The 20,380-nt window shown below is 35.6% G+C and overlaps 1 protein-coding gene across 2 annotated transcripts in view; it reads right to left on the reverse strand.

Moving 5' to 3' along the window:
- Positions 1–20,380, reverse strand: part of LOC149533714 (UDP-Glycosyltransferase superfamily protein) — a 77,052-nt gene that overhangs the window by 25,043 nt on the left and 31,629 nt on the right. The window lies entirely within an intron of this gene.

Consider the following 20,380-nt stretch of genomic DNA (forward strand, 5'->3'; position numbering starts at 1 on the left):
TGCTCCACAAACTCCAAGATTTTGGGTCTAAATTTTTGACAGTCCAATGACAAGTTCTTCCTAAACAAGCTAAGAAATATAGTGCACATACCACTGATTTCAGATAGTACTAATAGAGGAGGAATGGGCTGCCATAGCTAGCTCCTAAGAATTCCCAAAGTTAGCAACTCTAAAAAGACCATGATCTTCAACACTGATAACAACTATTGACTAAGATTCATGATCAATGTGTAACATCCCGTTTTCTCGGGTCTAAATTAACATCTATCATACTCAAAGAATACAATTAATTACTTCGTTTCATAGGAAGACAGTTATATCATTCATGTTCATGTGAATAAGATTTACCGATAAAATATATTAGACAAAATTTCTTAACTATAAACTTGAAATACCATCAAATGAAATTTACTTCAGAAATTGAAAATCACATACCTTGGAAAACTGAGACCGAAATCAAACTAGGGATGCTTTTGCAACCACTCGGGTCAGTCCACAAATACACTATAACAATTTCACATGATGACTAACATCTAAAAACCGCTACCTCAAAATCAAATGATAATTACAATTAAATACCACTATATTAATAATTAGGACATCACATACCACTATATCAATTAGGGCATCGTTTACCATCAGTTCATTTAGGGCTTTTGATACTGCTATTACAAATAGGGCTTCTAATACCACTGATTCAAATAGGGTTTCCAATAATGTTGATTCAAATAGGGCTTCCGCTACCACATATTCAAATTAGGGCTTCCGCTACCACGGATTCAAATTAGAGCATCCGCTACCACGTATTCAAATTAGGGCATTCGCTACCACGAAATCAATTAGGGCTTCCAATACCACTGTATCATGTAAGGTTCCAGCTGTCACTCAATCAATTAGGGCTTCGGATTCCTTTCTTTCCGATTACTTAACTATGACAAAAACTCAAGATTAGAAAATATACTCATATTTGTTATTCATATATATATGAAAGTAAATGACGGTAACAATGAAATAATTCAATTTAATCTTACCTCCACATAAATAAAAATGATAATACCTGTTTCCAATAAACAATTGAATGCATGGCTTATCTCTGTTTGTCGCATGTCCGACATCTTGAGGAGAGGTGAAACATTGTCAAGGGCTTAACCACCCAACCACGGACCACAACATATCCCCACACGATCTCTAACGAGAAAGGCCCTCCCTACCCGGAATCGACAGGGGACATCTTGCCAACCACTGGGCTTCCTAGTCAACTTGGCAGCAGGAGATCACAATTTAAGCATGAGTTATTAATTAATTCTTATTAAATGATAATTATTGAAATGTAATAACTGATACTAATACTGATTCATATTATTATTGATTCCTTTCTCACACCTCATCACCCATCTTCTTGGCTACACAGCCGGGTGAGTCCCAGGTATTTGGTATTCTCTGAGCTGATAGCTCTGTCAATTATACATGCATCCAGCATTTCACAATCTGTGATTACATAATAATGTTCTTTAAGGTTTTCAAAATTAAATGTTTAATTAATTAATTTTAATCATAACTGAATTCTCTTCCGCGTTCTTGCAGATTAATACCACCTCTTCACCATTTCATGGCTTCTCTCTGCCGGTGAATTCCTCGGTGCTAATAGTATTCTGAATATGCTTGGAAAACTTATAAAAACATGTGCATTGTTGTGTATTCAATCAAGTTTAATACAACTGCCAAATAAATTCACAAATGAACCTTGATAGAAAATCTGAAAATGCATCATTGCTGGTGAATTACTCGATGTTTGGTTTCATGATTTCAATTCCATTTCTATGTGATATAAAAGAATGAATTATATTCTGAGCTGAGATTTTTATCTACACATGATTGATATGTTTTCATGATTAAGTAACCATATTCTAAAATCTATATATAATCTTCCCTGAAATCCGGTCTGAAAATAGTAGATATCAAATGTTATGATTTTGATGCATCATGGCACAAAGATACAGCTCATGCAATTTGGAAATAAATAAAAGATTACAAGTCTCTGTATTATTATCAGTTTCCGGATACTTTATGATTTCCGACAAGCTTATCATTACAAAGAAAAATAAAAAGAAGGCATCCACTGGTTCAACGGCAATCTTACTTGACACATTCAATTGAGTTACTCTGAAATTAGAATTTTGGCTCCACTACTGATTTGGATTCCCACGGCAAGAAACGTGAAGAAGAAATAAAATAAAGGCAATAAACTCAATTGAAATTATTCACAATCGGATTAAATCGCAGACGGAACTACTCTCAGTCTCTTGAGAACCACCCACAGCAATGAGTAAGAATAAAGATGACTTCAGCATTTTAATATAACACAACACATCCAAAATCTTGGAATGAAATTTAAAAGAAATTGCTTCTACTTCAGCCGTATTCCAATGGATTGTCAAACCTTTAGTCAGCAAGGCAGAATGATAAGAATATACAGGTTTCGATGGTGCATTCAAAACATAGCATATGAAAGTATATCAAACGTATTAACATAACCTTACGTGACTTATAACTGTTCCTGGATTCTGCTACGTCAATGGAAATGACCTGAGCCTTGCTTTGAGCCGCAGTTCTCAGAACGTGTGAATGCTGAAAAGAAGAAATAACAATCAGAATGTACTTCGCAGTTTACTCCTTCAAAGACGTGTGTCAAGAGTCATCAAACATCAGAGAGGAAAGAGTGAATGAATTCCATAAACTCATGAGACTCTAATATAAAGTTTTAACTTGACTCGTCAACTTCCTTCAGTTACAAGACTAAATTCAAAAGTCACTCAATCGACTTAAAGAATAAAAAGAAAGGAGGAAAAGAAAGAAAGAAAGAAGATGAAAGGTTTTTAAAGTTATTATATTATTAAAATCTAATATGAACAAGCAACATCACTTTATTAAATTATAATGATGCCACATCATTTTATATTTAAATGTACGTAATTAAATATTTATTAAAGTAATATGATGAAAGAAAAAATCCTTTGAGAGATGTTTTATATTTTAACTTAATTATTTTAATTAAATTAATTATTTAAATAACTCATGCGGTTCCACAAATGTGTCCTGTTTCAAATCGCTAGATCCTCTACCTGTTTGCCCAGTGATAGTGATGCCCTACCTAATTCTTTTTTGACAATGCTTCCACCCCTTCGACATGCTTCCTAAAAGGAATTTCTCCGTAATTAAATTATAAATTATTTAATGATAAATAATCATAACAATTATCTTTTCATCTCAATTCCATGAATTCGCAATTAACGATCAACTAACATGTCATCTTCACTTGACATCATAATGACTAACTATCTTACCATTTCGCCAGATTATTACAAATTAAATTGCCAACTGACTTCATGCGAACCTCAACGGCTATATTTCAAGTTAGGTCAAAAATTGGGATGTAACACAATGATACTACATTAATGTGAATTGAAGATCGTGTCAAGCCAAGGAGAATGTCTTAGAATTTGACTGACTAAGAGAAGATTCAGTTTCATGCTTGGAACATAGCACACATCAAGGAAAATCAGTTAACTTCCGCTAGTCTGAATCTAGATATTGCCTTTTTCCAGTAATGGTGTAATCTACTCCTACAAAAATAACTGAATGTAAGAATGGTTGGAAGTTTGTGAACCAATCCCAGTGATGAGTGAAGTCACAAGAGGCACCTGAATTTATATACCAAGATGAGGATTTTACATTATCCACAGGTCTTTTAACCATGAAGGCATAAAGGGCAAATTCACCTGGCTCAGTGTGCCCTGCAGCATGCGCTTGAGGTTATGAACTAGATTGCTTGGCTTGAGCAGCTAAGCATTTTTGGCACTCCAACTTCATATGACCAAACTTATAGCAGTAGTTGCAATAAACATTTTTCTTCTTTGGGCCTTCTAAGGACTGACTAGAAGGATTCTGCTGAGAAGACTCAGAGAAAGGATAGTGGCCTCTAGATCTAGTTGAGAAGGCTTGATTGTTAGAAGATAAACTAATATTACTGCCAAATTGTTGTTTTCAATGATCTTGTTGTAGAAGAATTATACAAAGATCAAAAAAAGAAATTTTAGAATGAGTGGATGCAATGTTGAGAGTTTCAACTAAGTGTTCATAAGATGGGGGACTCTTCAAGGTAATTACCCCATGTCTTATCCTTCCATTTTGAGGCCAATGGCTTCCAACTGGTCATGAATATCCTTGATTTTTTTGAGATGCTCTTGTAGAGATAACCGACCATCCATCATGATCAAGAAGAGCATGTTCTTTAGAAACGATGCACGGCTTGTCTAAGGTTTCATGCAAACCTTTTAGATGGCTCCAAATTTCTACAATTGTTTGACCTGAAGGAACCTGCAGGAGCTAGTCGTCAATGACAAAAAGTTTTATTAACATGATAGCTTCTCGATTCTTCAAATCAAATTTATCTTGCTTTATACCTACATCCTCAAGACGTTTAGACATGCCCAACATAATTTTGTCAAGACACCTATACTCGAAAATCGTAAGCATACGCTACTTACAAGTATTGTAATTCTTGTTGTTGAGTTTTTTAGTCTTCTAACAAAATCTTAGTCAAAGATGTTATTGCATGCTTTTTGAGGCACAAAAAACGAGGAGTAGATGGATGAATGTACAAATTTGAAGGTTCAATTTACAAAAATAGGTACATGCATATATTTCAATATGAATCTACTGGCACAAAAAATCAGGACACCAAATAATGCTAAAGACAACCTAGTTGAGATCCAAAAAATCCACCAAGAATTTTCAAGAAAATAAAATTTTGACTGGCACAAAATTCGAGATATAGAAAACAAGACCTAGAAAAATGCAAAGACGACCCAATTGAGATCTCAAAAAATCCACGATAAATTTGGGATCAAAGGTCCAAACTGACAAAGATAACAAAGGGTTGGAGAGAAACCCTTGTCAGCTGACTAAAAAAATCAGAAATATTAGCAAAAAACGAGCTGTAGGACACAAAGGAAAGACAAAAGGTTGATTAAACCCTTGGCGGCAGAATGTCAAACATAGAATGCAAAAAAAACTTGGACGTCACTAGAACTGGGCACAAATAGGAGGCAGCAAGAAAAATAAACAACATGCATCAAGATAAACAACCATACATAAGGTTGTCGAGGAAAAAAATGATCAGAGAATGGTGGAGGTATTTTCTTCACCAATAAAAATGACTAGATGAAAGTCATTTGTGTCCCCAATAAAAGACAAAGGAAAAACCTACCAAGGTTGTGTAACATCCCTAACTAGATATTTTCCCCAAATTTTCTCACAAGCAAATTTCATGATACAACAAATAGCTTATGCAATAAAAACTAGTAAAATAACCAGCAATATGCTCATATGGATATCTTCAGAAATGTTATTGCATTATAAACTTCATAATTCAACCTTTAAATACAGTAATAAAATCAAATTGGAAATACAAGAAAGAACTTGTATCTGTGGTGTATATTCTGTCTCCAATCCACCTCAGAACTGAACCCGGTTTGCCTCTGATTCACCAAGAAGAACCTAAGGTTTTCCATCCTCAGTTCCTTAATAGAAGCTAAAGCTTCCTAAATCTCGCCAAGAGATATCAGAAATTAAATCCACAATCCAAGCATGCTCAAAATGAGCTCCCTCTTCCCCTTTTAAGCACATCAGGATGACTCATCATACTCTCTTGCTTGTCTCATCATTTCTTTATTCTCTTTTTCCCTTTTAATTGTCTTTTTTCCACTTAAAAGAATAATATAATTTAATTGCATAAGGTGACTTATTAATTCCCCATTTATAATTTTAAAATCACTTTCTTAAAACAATTTAATCTTCCAGCATTTTAATGAATATCGTAATGTACTCAGAAAGTCATGTATGAAAGCTTGCCGGAACAAGACGCTCGAAGTCCAATGCTGCAAAACTAGAAATGCAGACCTCAGCTAACTTACTATAAAGAGTGAGTATCAGAAACTCCTGCGTCAACTCTAATCTGCTTGAAAGTGTAGATGCCTATGTCAAAACTCACATTGTTCCTCAGCAAAGACCTAGTTAGCCCACAAGACCATGTTGGAAAAGCGTGACGACACATCAAAGGTTAATGGCAAGAAAGGGGACATTACAGGTTATTGAGGCCAGAACAGAAAACGACGCATTTCATAAAGACCCGCCCAGTAGAAGAAAATGACTGGTTTTGCAAACACAGAAAAAATGACATTTTTAGAAGATAAAATCATGTTGCGAAGAACTAGACACTGGTAAATTGTGAGCCTCTCATCTAGGAGGTCTTGGGTTCGAGTCTACTTGGGCTTAAGACAATAATAACTAATCTCAACAAATAATAATAAAATAATAAATAAGCTAGGCATTGGCCAAAGACCGGTCCAAAAAAAAAAAAAAGGAACTAGACACAAATATATCGTGAAAAGTAACTGAAAAACCTTGCACGAGTTTTGGAAAAAATTCAACAAGAAAGATTTCGAAAAAAAAATCTACTTTGCTCTGAAGCCATATTACAAGAAGTAATTGGTATGATAATTGAATGATTATTTAATAAAGAACGAATTGTTCTTAATAGAGTTTACAATCGAGATGATTCTAAATAGAAACATAACAAATAATAGAAAGAATCTATTATATAGGATATTTAAAATATCTAGAAGTGATCATTAAATAATAAATAGAATAACATAGGAGATATTATTTTAATACTAAATCTAGACTTCCTTCTTGTAGTCCCTGGCCAACATCCTTCAAAGTCTACCAATCACAAGCAAATGGTGCGCCTTTAAGTAGTAATGGTGAGAATAAGATAAAGGTGGATTCTTGTGGTTGGGCATTGGACTGTTAGCTGAGGAATTGTTAGTGATGCTATGTTAGATGTTATAGAATTATGTGTGAGGCTAAGTTTGCTAAAGTTGGTTATACATAACTTGTTTTAATCTTGATGGTCCTAATGTACTAGAGCTGATTATTTTTCCAAGGTTTACATTAGTCAACTCTAGATTTGTTTTATATTAACTAGTAGGATTGCTAAAAGTAGCATGTTCTAAGTGAAAAAGGGTTTTGTATCTTCAACATGTTGTTTTCTTCAAGTTTTTAGGATTAAAATTTTAGGCTTGGATCCTATTTTTATGAGTTGCAAGAAAAAAAATTCCTTGTTTAAAAATAAGAGGTAACCTACTTGGGCACAAACACATTTGTTTTAAACAATTTATTGTAGCACTCAGATAAGAAATGTTATCAATATCATCATTATGAAAAGGATTTTCAGTTCAAATTTCGTTAACAAGCTCATCAAAGTTGAATAGATTTTGATTGATTGAGTTTTCCATGTTTTGAATCCCTCCACTTATTATTATTTTTGGTAAATAGATAGCTAGGAGGGCCAGCTCCCATTGTCTTAATATTCACAAGAGTTTAAATAGGATTTACAGTCCGTACTGATATCATCCTATGCTGCTACTGCCCACAACTACCAAAGTGTGAAAAACTGGCAACATACTATATCAATATTACTATAGAAACGTACTATACCCTATAGAACATATAAGAAAGAATTGGAATGGCTAAAGGAATTTGCCTCAGTGGCCAAAAAGAGACATTCCCAGACTACCATCTACTAAAATACTTTTTTACAGTTAACATAATATTACAGTAACCAAAGCAGAGAAAGGAACCATGGTTGTCTTGGAAAGTATATGCAGACCTACCATGCTTCCTTTCATGATTGCCACGCCTCCTACCTCTGTTCCTAGTCCTAGAGGGAACTGTGCCAGAGGGTGAAGCACTAACCTCTACAACCATCCTCATCCACTTTCCATGTGCAGCTTTGGCAATGACAAGACAATCCTTCTCGCAATTCGGGTGCTCCGTTCCCAAAGCCATCTCCTCCATGTCCCGCTTGTCAAATGCAAACCAATACTCCCCAAAATCAGGCAAAACAAGAAAGTAAAGTCGGCAAGGCTCACGTCCTCATCATCCGATACCCAAAAACCTTCACCATCATAGTAATTTTTGAACCATTCCATCGTGGGGGGCTAATGGTCGCTAAAATTAGTAGAAAAGACATATGCTTGTCAATGTCCTCTAGTCGTCCAATCAACTTGTCTAGCTCCACTATGGTGATAAGGGGAAAGTGCTTTGTGCTTTTCTTCAATGGCCCAAAGTAATATTGTTGTGGTATGAGAATGTGGTTATGGGCATTGATGTTGACCAAAACTGCATCAATCTCACCCAAGAACTTATGCTTAGAAGATGCGTTGGCACGAATTCTTAGTCTTTGCCCTTTGAATGCCCCTAGATAAGGCAAAGGCTAGGACATAGTCGAGATATCCGTGTTCACGTGGTACCTATGGTAGGTCCATAGGCATTCCTTGACTAGAACTTCTTTGACAACATTTAAGATGAGTTGGTGCTTGACTGTCAACACCCATAGCAGACACTTATATGTTACCTTACCCAAAAATGATACCTCGCCCTCATGAATTCCAAACAGATGGGTGTATCCATGTTTTACCAAGTAGCGTTGTGAATATCTATAATCTTCACAACACAACAAAAACTCATACAAGTATATATAGGAGGCACCATCACGAATCCACCCACACTCGCCAAATCCTTCACACATGTGCATCATCAATAGCTCAGACTACCAAGAATAATTACCATAAAGTGGAATTGACCCCACATCTTTTCATGAGTGTACTTCTAGTACCACCTATCCATATTACACAATCCTAATGCATTGCGCTTCGAACTATTTTGTTGGAAGTTCTGCAGATCGATGGAATGTGGGCCAACCAAGCCACACGTCGTCATAACCTAGTGTCACAAAGGAATAGACGTACCTACAAGAGGTGTCATTAGTACCTAGACATCAAGAAGAGGGCACCATAGTGAATTGACACTTGTCACATTGAGTTCCATAGGACTCCTAATGTGTGAGTTGTGTTTGATGGGAAAGTGAAGGTAGAATCACATATTCTTGTCTCCGAGAGAAAGCCTTACTAAGGTGGAGGGTAATCCAAGTTGGAGACTACACTCTTGGCTAGCTCATCTACGAGTGTATGGCCTTCCTAGATATGTCAAAGATGTAGAAATCGTCCAGTGGAGTGATGTTGTCCTAGATAATCCTTACCCTTCTGTTAAGTTTCCAATCAGAAGTCGAGCCTTGTCAGATGTCATTCACTACAATCATGGAATGTCTCTTTAGGTGGATCTTTTTGGCCCCTAGTTGAAGGCCCATTTTCAAACCAACATGGGTGGCTCTAAATTTTGCAAGGTTGTTTGTCCCATGGCCAATGATTTTTTTATGGTTGGCAAGGATTCTACAAGTGCAATCGCAGATGACAACACCGATCCCATACAATCCTAGGTTAAAGCCCTTAGTTCCATCAAAATTTACCTTAATCCAACCCAAGTCAGGAGCCATCCATATCATTGAGGCACAGGAAAGGGCCTTGCTTGAGTAGTCATAGGAAAAAGCAATCAATCCCTTGAAAATGTTGGTGACATTATCGTCCCATAATGTTAACGTGTTGTTTTTTACCTTGTTCTTTCTTGCAACAACATTGGCAGGTTTAATTATTGTCTTTTCAATTTTTTTTAGTCAAAACTTCTCTAGGTATCAACTTCTTTCTGAAAATTTGACAATTTTGCTCTTTCCACAGTTGCCAGACGATCATGGATGTAAAGATTTACCAGGTGTAGTAAAAAAAATAGGTTCGGAGTCATGTGAGCCACATGTAGAACCATTCTTCCAAAGAGACAGGCCTTGAGGTTGACCAGTTTAGTTTTTGAAGGAAGTAATTCCAACAAAAGGAGGTGTAGGGGCATATTCTTGGTCCCGTTATGTCAATGCAATTCAGTCTATCATGGGTCAAAATTCAACCTTGGATAGCTAGCCAAGAAAAAGTGCCTACTCTAGGCGAAATGTGCTCACCCCACAAAGGTCTTTTGGCCAAAGAGGGTCGGTACAGTTGTCTCCTGGAAAGTATAACCTAGCTTAACCTTGTATTCCCCATCCTTTAAGCCCCACCACCTTAGTTCATCCTTCCACCTTGTCTATGTAATAGACCTAGAGTGCAAAGGTTTGACGACTTTCTACTTTTGATCATTTGGGGCTTGAATGGCGTCCAATGGCTTCCATTTCAATGTGTCGATGCAATCGACTGAGACAACCCTGCCAAAGTCTAAGATTTTCCTACCACATACTATGGTCGTTTCCAACCTAATCTCCTCCAAATTAGTCAGGGTGCAGAGAACAAGGTGCCCTTCCCATGAATCTTCCCACAAGTTAACAAACCATCCATCATTAACTTCCCATGTGGTGTACTTGTTGATGATGCTTCGGGATTCCAGTATGAAATTCTAGATAGCAGAGCCCCTTGGGGGATCCAATGTGCTCAAAATCCTTTTAGGGTCATCTGAGTCAAGATATTTGTGTCAAATCGTCTTCACCCACTTCCTGTGACCCTCTCAAAAGATGCCCCATACCAATTTGGCACCCATGGAAAGATCCATGCTATGGACCTCACGTACACCTGCTCCTTTAGCAGTGAAAGGTTTGCAGATCATGTCCCAAGAGAGCAATGGGATCTTGTTTTGGTCATTAAAGTCATTTAGAGTCATTTCGAAAGAATTTGGGCCTAATGTTCACGATTTCATCTTCTATTGCCTTTAGGAGCCGAAGACATGCCATAGAGTAGATGGGAATGGTGGAGAGTACTGATTTTACAAAAAAAAGCCTTCTTGCCAATGATAACCACTTCCCTTTTATAATTCCAATTTCCTTTTACAATTAAAGATCAAATTGTTCTAGTATTCTATCTTGTTAACACCACCGAAGAGAGGGATGCCCAAATATTTCCTTGCAAAGGATGAAATTTTGAGGCCAAGGATTCTTGCAATGTCTTGTTGAAGACTGAGTTGAACATTGAGGAAGTAGACTTCGGATTTGCTCCAATTAATAAATCATCCTGAGGCTCTGAAATAACTATCAAGGGTGTTTTTGATCATCTTGGCTTCCATCCTCCAAGCTTTGCCAAAGAGGATGACATCATCAACAAACTGTTGATGCATGTGACCGGCCCCAAGACAAATCTTCATCCCCTTCCAAAGGTTAGTACTTCTTGCATATTGGGTAGCTCTCCCTAGGGCTTTGGCCTTGATTATGAAAAGGAATGGGGAGAAGGGATCTGCCTTTTGGATTTCTCTAGTTGAGGAGAAGAATCCTTGAGCTGCCCCATTGACCAATACCGAGTACTTTGGGTTTGTGATGCAGTTGCTGACCCAATCTATCTAGTCTATATATTGCAGCCAAACCTTTGAAGGATGCTAACTAGGAAATTTTTGCCCATCAAACCATATGCTTTTAGGATGTCCACTTCGATGATCATGCTTGGGGCTCTGGCTTTCCTAGCCAAGTGAACTGCCTCGTGGAAAAAATGATACCTTATACTATTGACCTGCCCGGTGAGTGTGATATCCCCGTCAAAAGATTAGAATATAAATAAAAGAATAAAATATGACTAATAATATAACTATAATAGTATAATATCAGATAATCTAGTACATTATAATAATAATGTTAAAACATATAATTAAATCAAATGATTATTAAATATTATTATAATAAAATAATTTTATATGTAATAAATTAATTAATAATAATAAAATATATAAATTGAAGTATATATAAAATACATATTACATTAATATTAATAATGATAATAAATATTAACATAAGTTTAATATTAGTAATATAATAAAATAATTAAGTGAGAAGACACCTTTTCCTTATCACAATGTATACAAGAGAAATATTTACACTAAAAAAGAATACGGAGAAAATTATAGATCAAAATTCAGCATCAAAAACCTAAATATAAAGCATTGGAATGGGGACATTACAATTGGTATCAGAGCTATGATCCTGCCATCCTGCAAAATGAGGACATTATGAATAAAAGAGATATTCATAACTTCAAGATTACAACCAAGAGATGGGAAACTGCACATACGCAACATACTTTGAATTGCACAAAAACTATTTTATATATGAGTGCAGGCAAGGATTCAAACTCAAAAAAAAATGCTGCTAATGATCAAAACATACTACCGCAGAAAGCATATTTCTGGAAAAAATATTGGTTGAGGAACTAGCTTATGCTTTGTCCACTATTGCATACCGAACCAACAAACATTTGAACTATCATATGCTTTGTCAAAGTGGCGATAGGAAATGTGAAATTTTTGAGCCACGTGTGGATGACTTGGACATAACAAATTGTCCACCATCAAAACAACAACTCGCTTATTAACAAATAAAACAGAGACATCTGTACTACTTTAATTGATACAACTTGTAGTACAGAGCAATCTGACCTGAGTGTATGGAGCTTGTCGGCCATGACGTAAGAAAGAAAGAACATCACCATTCAATATAACTTTAGAGGGAAAAAAGAATAGTAGTGAGGAGAGTTAAGACTCGCACACCAAAAATGTTGAGCAGCGAATCAGAATATTCAGCATACTATACAGTGATAAGGTGTTAAAGAAAATATATTCCTGTTCAAGAATATTATAATGTAAAAGCTAATAATGTCAACAACAGTAGTATAAGGAGGATTTCTAAAGTTTATGATTAGAATATCAATCAATAGAGAACATTATCAAGAGAATAAATCATTGGCAAAGTAGGATATGTTATATACAAACATTGGAAAGAAGAGTTACAAATAGAGACGGGAAAAAAGGGGAAATGGACAAAAAAATACTCTAGTCAACAATAATTAATATGGACCAGACCAAATTGTAGGGGAAAATATGAAATCAGCGATTAAAAAGTACACTCAATAAATAAGATATATACTAATCAATCACTGAGCCTACACTGTTATTGGCAATTAGTTTGTATTTGATCTTATTAACAAAATAGATATTTCACTTATTGAATTAACAAATAATAGGTTGCTTAATTCTAACATCAAACAAGCCAAGATGACTTATTGGGATGAAAAGATGTGTGGACAATGAATTGGGTTAAAGATCCCGCCCTTTCTGGGAAAAGGGGTATAGATGAAGGTAAATCTTCAAGGGTAGAATGTGTATGGAAAATTCCTAAAAAAGGATGGTTCAAGCTAAATTTCAATGGAGCGTTGAGAGGCAACCTGGGTAAAGTTGGCATAGGATGTTGCATTCACAATGACAAAACAGAGCAAATTGCCAATGTAACAAGATACATTGGAGAAGCAACTAATAACTAGGCAAAGATTTCTGCTTTAGTAGAAGGCCTCTTGTTATGCAAACATTTGGGAATAAATAAGTTAGAAATCAAAGAAGACTCAGCCATAATTATAAACACTATTAGGAAAGGAACTCTTTCTAATTGGAGGCTAGATGCAAAGCTCTCGGAAGCTTTAGAACTATGCAAATCCTTCAACAAAATAATAATGAAGCATATTTATTGGGAAGGGAATAAGCGAGCAAACGAGCTAACTAATATGGGGATTGATAAATCCCTTCCAATTGATTAAATAAAGTACCAATCTTCACAACCAAGCCCCCTTTGGTAATTATTATCTATAATAGATTTAATGATAACTTGTCATATTTTCAATTTCCTCAAAAGTGTTTTAAATTATTTTCCTCTTTTCAATAATCGATTCCCTTTGAAAGATCTTGAATCACTCTGTTATGTTTATTTTGTGTTTCTTTCTAATTTTAATTTTATGCTTTGTTGGTTCCTTCTTGTCTATTTTTTTAGGTTCTCAATGTCATCAGCAGATTTATGTCTTTCTAAGGATTCTCTAATCTCCCAACAAGTATTATAGAGTTTTATTGGGTGTGTATCTGTGCTATTTTAGGTCACACAAACAGATGGGCTAAGGAATTAGGAAATCTTTCCCAAAAGTTCTAAACTCTGTCGTCTAATGGTTTTGATTCAAAAAAGGCAATACTCGTGGACTAACGCTCTTCTTTGTCCTCTTGGTGTCCCTTGAGTTGGGTTGTATAACTATTTTTCTCTTGATATATGGCTTCGGCCTCTTGCTTATGAAAAATTAAAAATTAAAAATTATGTCTAATCCTACCAGGGACATTACATAACATCAACTCTTTTCATCCTCGTGAAGTTGCTATGAATATTAAAGATAAACAACTAATTCTATTATAGAACATTATAATCAATATTACTTTTGAGTGGATAGAAAATAAGTGTAATCAGGCAAAGACTACGCTCTTGAGCTTAGTATGGAATTGGATTGGAAAACAACTATCATGATTCCTTTCAAACTTATATATGTACACGTATGTACTCATAATCACTTTGATCACATGATTCTATCAAAGACGTAATTTTTGTAAATCATCTTCTTGCCTATAGTGAACTATAGGGCATTAATCAAGACTACATGTATTATGTGTCTACATCGTGCTTGCTTTGTGTTTTCATGCATTCATGTGTCTACTTTGTGTCTTCATGCATTCATGTGTCTACATCGTGGTTTTATGCATTCATGTGTCTATTTTGTGTCTACCTTGGGTTATCGTGTTTTTATGCATTCATGTGTCTACTTCATGTATGCTTCGTGTTTCTATACATACCTTGTATCTTTCTTGCATCCAAATATATGCTTCATTTGTTGACTCTCTTAGAAAGGTTATGAATAAATTTGAGAGGGGAGGACTATGATATCCCCATCAAAAAGATTAAAATATAAATAAATAATTAATAAATAAAAGAATAAAATATGACTAATGATATAACTATAATATAAATCACATAATCTAGTACATTATAATAATAATGTTAAAACATAAAATTAAATTAAATGATTATTAAATATTATTATAATAAAATATAATTTTATAGAATAAATTAATTAATAATAATAAAATATATAAATTGAAGTATAGATAAAATACATATTACATTAATATTAATAATGATAAATATTAATAAATAATAACATAAGTTTAATATTAGTAATATGATTAAGTAATTAAGTGAGAAGACACACCTTTTCCTTATCACAATGTATATAAGAGAAATATTTACACTAAAAAGAATACAAAGAAAATTTTAGATCAAAATTCAGCATAAAAAACCTAAATATGAAGCAGTCAAAACCTAAATAATAAAATATAAAGCATTGGAATGGGAACATCATAGTGAGAATATGCTTTGTTCTTCCGAAATGAGTTCCTCAAGGAATTTCTTCAACCTATTTGCGATGACCTTGGTGACCACTTTATAAATGGTATTGCATAGAGCAATGGGTCTGAAATCTATCATTGTCTGTGTGTTCCATTTCTTGGGTATCCCATTTCTACATTAGTTTTAGTTTAAACCGGAGCATCTTAGGTTTGTCCTTACACCTGACCTCATTCCACCATTCCTTGATAAGGGGATCCAACGATTTATCCTTAAGCTACATGTTTTCAATATGGAAAGGGAGAGTTACCTTTGAAATGACCTCATTCATGGTGAGTTGAACTAAATAGGACCAGATCCGATATAGGGGAGGATAGCAGCTTCACAAGAATCCTGTGTAGCATCCCAATCTCCATAAAGGAAGAAAAGATCTAACTTCTCTGCAATGCTGGTAAAAGCCTGTTCTTTTGCTGGTCCAAGTGTATCAATCATTCTTGATCTCCACCTCGCATAAATTGCAAGCATGGACCCACTCTTGGAAGTCTTGCTAGACCCGAGAGGTGTGTTGCATACCTCCCTTTTTCTAAGTGTTGTCAAGGATGGAATTGAAATCCCCACCTAGAAGTGTGTGACTAACTAGGTTTTGGAACAACCAACCCTTGACTTCCACAAAATTCTCTTAGCCAAAATAGTGGCAATCCCATAGACGTTGATTACTCGGAATTCCAAGTTCGTGTTGAGATTCTACAACTTGTCACCATCCAAAACTGACTTTTTTTCATCAAGTTACAAGCAAAGGTGTGAGGATTCCAAATTAAACTGATACCACAGAAGGCACCCAACGCTTCCACTAGAAACCCATCCCATTTTGGCCACACTCCTAACTGTCTGAGACCTTCCTTGCAATTCCATTTGGTTTCCTAAAGAAAGATTATGTATGCATTACTCTAATCAAGTTGGCAATTGATCAAGCAACACTTGCTAGGGGGCATTCCATGTGATGAGCTTCATGGCTCTTCGTAAAGGGTATACTCCTTTCCCTTTCTAAGTTTTCTTTAACCCTTTGTACTAGCAGCCAAGACCATATTTTCTTTGTTAGATATTTGTCCTTTCCTTCTGGGAGCTATGATCATAGGTTTGTTCCTTTTTTCTCTGGTTTGTTCAATACCCATCTCTGCTAAGGGCAAGGTTTTCTCAAAGTCAGATTCCTCCTCTTCTTCAAAGTTGTAATCTTCCAAGTCATCTTCTTTCTTTGACCAATCCTTAGTGGAATTGTCCAGTAGGGGTTGAGATTGAATGGCCTCATCCACCTTGGTCACCCCAAGAGTGGGAGTTAGCTGTTGTTTTGGGAGATGGGGGAAGTTTTCTACGAAAGGAAGCACCTCCAAGGGTTTCTCAATTATGGTGGATAAGGGATCCACTAAGCAGACATCCTCTGAGCCAAGATTCATTTGGGCCTGGGGAAACTCTTTGGATATCGGACCAAGGGATTTCTTTGCCTGGGGTCTTATTGCAATCAGAGTATAAGGGATTTCCTTTGCCTAAAGCATATTTGTGAGTGGCAGATCAAGGGGTTCTTCTTCCCCTAAATCAAGGGATTCTTTTATTTGGGGCAGTTCTGTGACCAATGGAGCTAGAGTTTTGTTTGCCCTACTGGGTGGAGAGGTGGTCATGCTAAATTTGGATGTGGCCAATGGGGGAGCTTCTACTGCTTTAACAATTACTCTCTGCTTCAAACAGCCCCAATCTGTGTGCAACTCAATATCCCAAGAAAGGTGATCAAATGGCAATATCTTGATGCAGAATCTGGCATAATTTCCACAATTGTCATCACTTACAATTCCATTTGACTATTGGATTTCACCTAAGCCGCACTAAATGTCTTTGATGACCTCCTTGTCCCAATACTGAACCAGCAATTCATATAGTCTCACCAAAATCACTTTTTTACTCAACTCAAATTCCCACGGATTGATTGGTTCCCATTTGTCCATTAGAACCAACAAACCATTTAACTTTTTCCTACCTTGTCTGATGATGGAATCTCTTGCATCTACTGAAGGAAGTACAACCATGAAGAAGTTGTTTGGAAGTTTTTGTATTTCAAAGACATAATTCCATTTCTCCTGAAGTGACGCAAGTAGATCCTTTTATTTTAGAAAACCCCTAACCATTTCATGATGATACTGGATTTTTTATATTTGGCAATAGACTGCTTGATATGCTCCTATCTAAATTTAATGGAAATGCAACAGTTGTAACCAGGCTTACCAACAGGATTTGGATTGGATGGTTGCAAATCATCCTTCGGGCTGCTCAATTTCCATGGTTGGCTTGTTCAGCTATCCTGCTTTGGGAGAGTTTGTGTTGTGCCAATTATCCAAAGAGTTCGCATATTGCCTGCGTTGCCCATGCAGAGCTACAGAGCTAGTGGGAGTAGGCTTTCTTTGGGTGGTGGTAACAATGTGAAGGTGGTTTCTTCCAAGGGTGTGATAATTTGAAATAGGCGTGTTGACGTGGTGCCTGGTAATGTTTCCAAGTTTTATCTACCCAGCGCCCATTCTCAAAAACTCATTGTACTCTGGGTTCCAAGCCTGTTTTTATGGCAGCATCATAGGTAGACTATTAAAGTGATTAGACTTATGGCAGATTGGAATATGTATATCTTTTGATTTTCTTGAATAATAATCTTCCTAACCATTTGTTTCCTTTGCAGATTATAATCAGAATGAAGGGAATTATTATTTTCAATATTGATATAAATCTAAACCAAGAATGGTGAGTTCTGATTATTTTCATTGACATGCCTCTTCATAACCAATATAATTTGTTACCTTGATACCGATTCAAATCGGTACTAGCACAATGGTAATTAAGGTTGTTGATTATCGCCACTAACATATAAATGGCAATACAAATCGATCAAGTACAGATTGATTAAATCAGAGTTATACTTGGAAATACTATTCAGATTATCATGGGTGATAGATCAATATGATAATTTGATATTTAATGTATATAAACGTACATCAATTGATGTATGTGTATGAATATAATCTACAAATCATTCATTGTATTGATACTATCATCCATCATTATCTGAACAAATATATTATTTCAACACAGACCATCCTTTATTTACCCGATCCCTAAGTTCATTGATCAGTAAAATACTAAAACCCTACCAACCTCACTGCCCCACCGTTCGTGCCTTTGCAACCCACTGACTCTGCAGAACCCTATATTAAACCACTAGTTGGTAACTTTATCCCTATACGTGCCTGCTCCTTGAAGGGGTTCATCGTTCAGATTCTCTCCGTGATGCAAGTCTGCTTCTTGGTGTGAACCTGCTCCTCAGTGCGCCATTTTAATACACAGTTCAGTTATGAGTTGCTCAACCTATTAACTCCTTTAGATGCCATGAATTTTATTTGGGTTTACTTTTAGACTGGTTTCACACAAAGGGTGAAAACAAAAAATGTGATAAAGACCTAAGCTAATCAACTCAATGAACAATTGCATCGTGGCCCACGAATATGTCTTGAAGCTAAAAGCGGAAAATCTGAAGAAACGTTGCTTTCCTGGCACCAGTACACAATTTTGGTTGAATGGTGTGTTCAGTAGAAAATAATTCAACTCAATACACGTGTCTAAGATACATTGTTTCCAATTGGCTGAGAAATTTGTTGCAATACAAGCAACTGAATCTTTTCATTAAAATGATCCCAAATTTCCTTTACAGGAGAATTTGGCTAGAAGAAATCAAATGATTTTCAAATTGGTGAGAAAAGCATGGACTACCTCATTAATTTGATAGCCAATAATGCTATTGCAGAACTGAAAAATGGAAAATCAGTTTTAATCATTGCAAATGCAATAGCAGGTTTTAGAGAACAAAGCATGAGGAGCTAACATAAGAAGTTAAAAATTAATAGTTCGAACTTTGATATTAAATCCACTAAAGGACAGAGCTGCCCATTATAGAGCTCATCAGTCAGGCATTGTCAGCAAGAGAAGGATATAGATCTTGAAGAACATTGAGATGATAAAGGAGTCATCGATGTTATGGATCCTGAATTTGTATTCTGATATGCCTTAACATTTGGAATAGCCGATGCATGAATTGCATCCATTTTGGAAGTCAATAAAGTATACCATTACTAGGTGGGCAATGCACGGAAAACTACATCAGGAGATAGTCAGTCAAAAGTGCTTCTTGGCAATCTAACCCTCTGAAGCATATGACCCGCTTCACAAATATTACACAAAGGTTATATATATCATGACTAGTGTTTGGAGTTGTTCATTGAGACCTTCAAGGGGACAGCATATGTATATGGACATTTTAATTCCTAAACAACAAAGTGGAAAAAATGGTGAAGGTGGTTTTGACATGCAGGTGTTGATTTTTTCTGCAAACAAGCATCAGAAATAACCCTGCCAGTCTTTCTTTTACACTTGACAAAGGTGCTCATGTTCAAAGTCGGTCTATTTGAATATGCAATAAAAAAAATTGTTGAGCTTCTAGATTCTTTGTTCTTCAATTGGAAAGCTGAATCAGCTGGGTAGCTGTTGAAGAAGAGATTAAGACGAACCTCAACTATTCTACAAGAGAAAAATGTCGGATGGAGTAAGGTCAATTCAAAGTTATTAAAAAATCCTCGTAAAAATTCAAGATTTTTTCAAAAAATTATGACTGTTCAGAGAATATGGTACAATATACTAAGGTTGAGTTGAAGCAATAACTAGACAATAGACTTAGAACGGCACATCAGAAAACAATAACATTAAAAGTCTTAAATTCTAGGAGGATATGAATCTGCCTCAAAAACACAAAAGCACATAGATGTGGATTGTAAATCATCCTAACAAAAGATTTCAATCAAAAACAATCAGGATTACAAACCTTTTCAGACAAAAATAAAAATGTTATTCATACAGATGGATGTGGTTTTCTAGAATACTAATCATAATCTCAAAGGTTGTCTATCAAGTTAAGTGAGCTAATAAATTATTTTTGAGGCACAACTTCACAGCAAAGTCTGTGCAACATTTTTTGGCTAAATTAGCAAACATTTTAAGTCCAATATTTTTTCTACATATCAATGATCCACCTGATATTAAATGAGTTCTCAAATCCAAAATTACTATAATATAGATAGTTGATCATTCTGGCTTCATATTAATTCTCAAGTGTTG

This window comes from Cupressus sempervirens, chromosome 10 (assembly GCF_028749045.1).
Source record: "Cupressus sempervirens isolate cs-2001-9-10 chromosome 10, ASM2874904v1, whole genome shotgun sequence".
NCBI classification, from domain to species: Eukaryota; Viridiplantae; Streptophyta; class Pinopsida; order Cupressales; family Cupressaceae; genus Cupressus; species Cupressus sempervirens.